Raw genomic sequence first — 6,000 nt, 5'->3', positions numbered from 1 at the left:
AGTTTGATTATAGATTTTAAGATTTGGGTCTAATAGAAGATATGACACACAGTGGCTATGTGAATCTGGACAAATCACTATTCCCTCAATACCCCAGACAAATCTCTGAAATCATAAGCCGAAAAACAGCTACAGACTTACATTGGCAGATGAAGTTACTAAAATCTGAAGTTCCCTATATCAATCACAGGCCCTAACCAATAAAAAGAAAAGAAAAATGAAAAGAGTTTACATATTTCCATGAATTTTCAAAAAAGCATGGGAGCCTTTCTTCTTTAGATCCTCACCAACAGCAGAACAGGGATGGGAATGCCCAGTGGATGCCCACCAGTTACACAAAATAAATTGCTTCTTTTTCTCTTCTCATTTCCTTCCCCAGGGTGTCTATGAACAAAGATTTAAACTGGCTTTTATTTTTGTGTACTTCAGTCAAAGGATTTCCCCCCCCATTTCAGGATGCATTGGGAAGGTGCTAGAAGGAAGGAAATATTCAAAATCTGAAGCAGTTTGCCATCAATTTTTGAATAAATGAATTTTCACACAAGTTCTCCTTGGTTGCACCAGGTTAAGAAAATGGACTGCAATTAGCAAAGCTTTCCTTGTGTTAACCAGAATTCAGTGCCCATCTGCAGCCTTCTTAACAATACCCCAGTTCTGAAAAATTAAATTAAATGTAGGGGTTTTCTGCCACTGAGTATTGCGTGGTAACCCATCTAATAAAAATTCACTTGAACGTTCCACTCAGTGGAATTCTGTGTAATTCTAGACAAGGAAAAATTATTTCAGAAATATGTCCCAGTATTCTACTGTGTAATGAATACAATTATTCTTATCACCCCACACTAAAATTGTGAGTATTACGGCATGTTAAAGACTGTGTTTGTTAAGGAACGCTTTAGATATCATCCCTGCATACTGAACAGTCAGTTCATTTGGAGCTAGTCTTATCTCCTCTTTTCTGTGGAGATTGTGGGAGGGAAAGATAATGAGATTTTTTTTTCCTTTTAACCATGTCACAAAAGGTAAATAGAACCTTAAGCCCCCAAAGAAATTTCTCCATTAATGCAACTTCTGAAAACATTTTATACAAAGATGTCCAGGAAGCTTCTTCTTTAAATCCCTTTCTGAAAGTTTGTGTTACATGATCATGGGGACTTGATTTTTGAAAACAGTCTTAAGTGCCCACTTGGTGATTTCTACTTAGACTAGTATTTTTCTTCAAAAGTATAACCAATAATTTTGTGCCTCAGGCAAGTAAAATAAACTGAGTCTGAGGAAAACTTGCCCTCAATTAAATATATGCAACCAGGAGAGTCAACAAGTATTTATTAAATACAGGATTTATCAGTACAGTGTATACATCATATATTGTGCTATGCACTGAGGCTACAAAAGCAAAAACAGTAATCTCTGTCCTCAGGAAGCTTATGTTTTGTCTGTGGAGTCAATATTTATAAATATATATGTGTATATGTTAGGTTAAGTTGCTATTCTCCATTCTCAAAAAGGACCAAAATGATATCATTGAGTTAGAGTTGAGTGACTGATCAGACCAACATGAGCTTAGAATGCTCTGCCACAGGTTGGACACAAATAATTCTCTTGAACATTTAGGGTTTCTCTGGAACTAATTCGATTCTGCTTTGCTCATAGAGCACAGCACCTTCTCTGATGAAGGCTCACTATGTATGTGTATGCATATGTATTTCTGCAATTTTTTTCTGCAGTTGAGAGGGTTAAGATGGGATAGAGGAGATGGAATTAGGAAAACTCCCCTTTGAACATACTTAAATTGAGTTTTGAAATTGTGGATTCTAGTGACAGAAGAGAGGAAGGAAGAGGAAAGTACTCTCCAACTCAATATCTTTTAGCTTCCCATTTTAATTCTTGCTAATTATTCTTGCTAACTAGATACTGAGTTGTTATTTCTGTGCTATCTGAGTATGGTTGAAGCTGACATCTTCTAATGTTGGAACCCTGAAGCAAAGTCCTTAATGCTCAGAAATAGTTACCTCCTTTTTTCTTGTATGAAATATATCATTTCCCCCCCCCTTTTTTTTCTTTCCCATCTTTTCTTTGCCTTTTCTCCTTTCTTTTCCTTTTCTTTCCCTTTCTTTTTTTCTTTTTCTTTTCCTTCCTTTTCTCTTCCCCAACCCTTCCATTCCAATTCCCCCCTTCCAACTTTTCTTTTTGGTCCACACCAGTAATTTCCATTAATTTAGGGAACTCTTGCTAAGGAAACAGTATCAAAAGCTGCAAGTATTCTGCAAATTGTTGTCTTGGAGAATTGTTTGGAATTCTGAGATTTAAGTCTTTCCTAGGATCACAAAATCAGTCTGTGTCAGAGACAGAATCTGCTTCCTGACTCAGGCTAATTCTCCTTCTACAATATCTCATCAACTTTTATAAAAAGTATCAAAACATTCATCATAGAACTTTTGTGAAAATGAAAAACCCTGGAAATCGAATCAGTTGGGAATGGTTAAACGAACCACAGTACATGAATGGAATAGAATACTATTGCACAGTTAAGAACAATGAATATGAAAATTTTAGAGAAACATGGGAAGACTTATATGAGCTGATGCAGATGTAATAAGGAGATCCACAATATTTAGAGATCTATCTATCTATCAATATATCTATCTATATTATTTCATGACTGCAATAATGTAAATGAAAAACTGAAAAGTAGCTGAAATCTAGTTAAATTCAAAGATCATTTTTGGTTTTCCAAAATGCATAATAAATTTACTCCCTTTTTAGGGACTATGGGAGAATAATTTTGCATACATTTTCAGACATTCATTGTATTAAGAAGTTTTATTTAACTATTATTTATTTCAAGGAAGGACAAATGCCAATGAAGGGAATAAAGACTAACCTAGAAATAACTGATCTAAAATGCCATTAATAAAAGGTAGAAAATAAAGAAATATATATATGCTCTTATAGTGACTGATAATGCTTATTATTTAGGACTCACACAGAAAAATTCTTTACACTGAGTAGATGGTAAGTTCTTGAGGGAAAAGACTAACTCTTCATGATATCTACCATAGCAAGGATACTTTATAGGCTGATTGACTTTTGGGGAGCAGGAGGATGATGCTGGTGAAAGATCTGTGAAAAAGACAACAAATCACCTATTTCTTAGTCATCTTTTTAATAGCCTTGCCAGCAACCAAATGGTTGTGCCATTACTTCCCTCTTCTTTCCAATTTTCAAACCATGATCAATCAACTCTGATATTGTTCCTGGAAGGGTTGTGTCCGTTTACTCCCTATAGCTGCACTTAGCTTGCACGGCACATTTCTGGACCACAGTGCCCTTCCCTGGTTAACTCCTCCCCCGCCCAGATATGCTGTCTCCTCCATTAGAATGATCTCTAATGCTCCTAATGGCTCTAAAATGCAGGGATCTATATCCTATTATAGACTGCATTTATGAACATCAATACTCCTCACTTTCCCCTTATTCCTGCAGGGAAGAGTTGGCTGGTATAAATCTGTGGAGGTGGCTTAATACCAGGAAGAGAGCAGTGTACAAGCTTAGGCTGCATGATATCTCTCCACATTGCTAACCATATTATTTAACTTTTTATTTAGAATGGCTATACTGAAAACCAGTGAGAGGATAGAGGGCAGAAGGAAAATGATTGCAACTCCATATCTAACTGTGGCAAATTATGGAGTAGCTGGAAGAGAAATCTGGTGGATGAAATGTTAGGTTTGAAACATTTCAGTTCTTAGAACCCTTGAGTTCATAATCCAGCAGAGAGAATCGACTTAACCTCTCATCTGTCCCCTGGAGACAAACCTAGTCCCCGCAGTATAGCCCAGCACCTGGGCAACATTCAAGTAATCCAAAACAACAAACATTGCCATCTGCTTTGCACACATCTGTAAAAGCAACTGTAGCCTCTCCCATCCAGAAGTCACTGTTGCCTCCTTCTCGAAACAATTGCCTGTTTCTATTTAATTTTATCAGAGTATCAAGGGCAGGACATAATTCTATCTCTCATAGACTGGGAGAAATTGGAACAGAAAGAGAATGAATAAAATGAGGATCAGGAGACTGAATGACTTGTCCAAGTTCTAATCTAGCAAGCAGTGTCCTACATGCATTTATTCAACAAGAATTAATTAAAGACTTATGATGCTAGTCCTTAGGGAAATAGTCCCTGTCCTCCAGGAGTTTACTTACATATGTATTCAATCCCAAATCTGCTTAATCCCCATCCAGTACTTTTTCTATTACATCATTCTTCATAAAATCATCCCTAATACTTAATCAGACTCCAATCTTTTATCTCTCCTGCTCTCTTTCACCTAGGTTCACTGTTTCTTGGAAGGAACCTGTGGAATATGCCATTGTCGTCAGAAAGCCAAACTTGGTTGAGAGTGTTGGACATCTGAGAAATACCACTGGCTCCTGCACTTCTGTGTATTGGTTCCTGTTATCTACCCTGTAAAACTGAGTGGTGCTCTTTTGAGTCAGCTTATGTGAAGTGCTCTTCTTTTAGGAATCAGAATAGTTCTATGTGGGCTGGTTGAAATTAGCAAAACCTTGTCATTCCTTTAGCCAAAGTACCATGAAACATCTGGGCTCATCTCCTAGATGGATATGGAAATTTAAGCTATGGAAATTAATAGGATCAAAGATGGAGCATGTTATGGGGAAGGAAAGTTGGATTTCAGATCAGAGGAGTTGTGTTTGGATTCTAGTTTTGTTACTAACTTTGCCAAATGAATTTGGGGAAAATACTACTCCTCAGCTTATCATCTGTAAAAAATAAATGTCACCGAAGGTAATCTCTACATTCTTTTCTACCTCTAAAACCTATAGATCTAGCATCTATTCAATTATTTGATTCCTCTTTTTTGTTGTTTCTGTTCTTCAATTGGGTCTGACTCTTCATAATTCCATTTGGGCTTTTTTTGGCAAAAATACTGGAACATTTTCTGGTTCAAATCCTTTTATAGCTGAGAGAATAGAGGCAAATAGTGTTAAATGGCTTCCCCAAGGTCTGAGTAGTAAGGGTCTGAGGCTAGATTTGAACTCAGAAAGATGAGTCTTCCTGACAGTAGTCCCAGCACTCTACCAAGTGAACCACATAACTTCAGATTCCTTCTTTTATTTTTCCCCCAATTTGAACTATTATCAGATAAAGAAGAATTTTGAGATTTAGTAGGGGTTGAGAGATGTGAAGATGAAATAATATCACCTAGCAGAAGCTTGTGAGTAAATCTGATTTTTTTTAGATTTCATTCATTTATTACTTGATGTTTGTAAAGTGGCTTCTTCACAACACTCCAATGAGACATGTAGTATAAATATTATTCAATCCTCTTTACAGATAACAAAGCTGAAGCTGGCAATGGTATCCTCCTAATTGATAGAGGGTCTGTATGGAGTGCTCAAGGACAACTAGCACCTCTGGGGTGAGTGAGGGCTTGCTGAGCCCTTTTCAGCACTGCTCATCTGTCCCTCCAAAAAGTTGCCATATGAGCAATGGCCACACCCTACTAAAACCATCTTGGCTGGCAGGCTAAATCAGGTTGAGGGTAACTGACAGGTCTTTCACCTGTTGGTGAGTTAGGGGGGGTCTCTACTCCAAGCATGAGAAGACTTCCCTGATTGAATGGGCAGATGAGAATAGCAAGCACCATTGCTTGGTCAGACGTCAAATGTACAAGATCATATTCTGCATCCCAGTTTCCAGTCATCCTAATTTTTGTTCTGCCATTGGATTTCTATGACTCTGGAAGAGAGAATATAGAATTCAACTTTGTGAAACTTTGGCTCATTTAAGTCCAATTCACATACAAGCCAAGGCATGATACTGTGATGCCATTGGTCCACTTCAAAGAAGGTAGCACTTAAAAATAGACATCTTTGAATTCCAAGTTCAGTGTTTTTCCCCACTACATCATGTAGTTCCCTGAAAAATTGGAGTAATTTTATATTTTGTTATTTAAATTAATCCCATAATGATAT

The sequence above is a fragment of the Sminthopsis crassicaudata genome, chromosome 2 (assembly GCF_048593235.1).
Source record: "Sminthopsis crassicaudata isolate SCR6 chromosome 2, ASM4859323v1, whole genome shotgun sequence".
Lineage (NCBI taxonomy): Eukaryota > Metazoa > Chordata > Mammalia > Dasyuromorphia > Dasyuridae > Sminthopsis > Sminthopsis crassicaudata.
The sequence above is the reverse complement of the archived record's forward strand: the minus strand, read 5'-3'. Positions refer to the sequence as shown.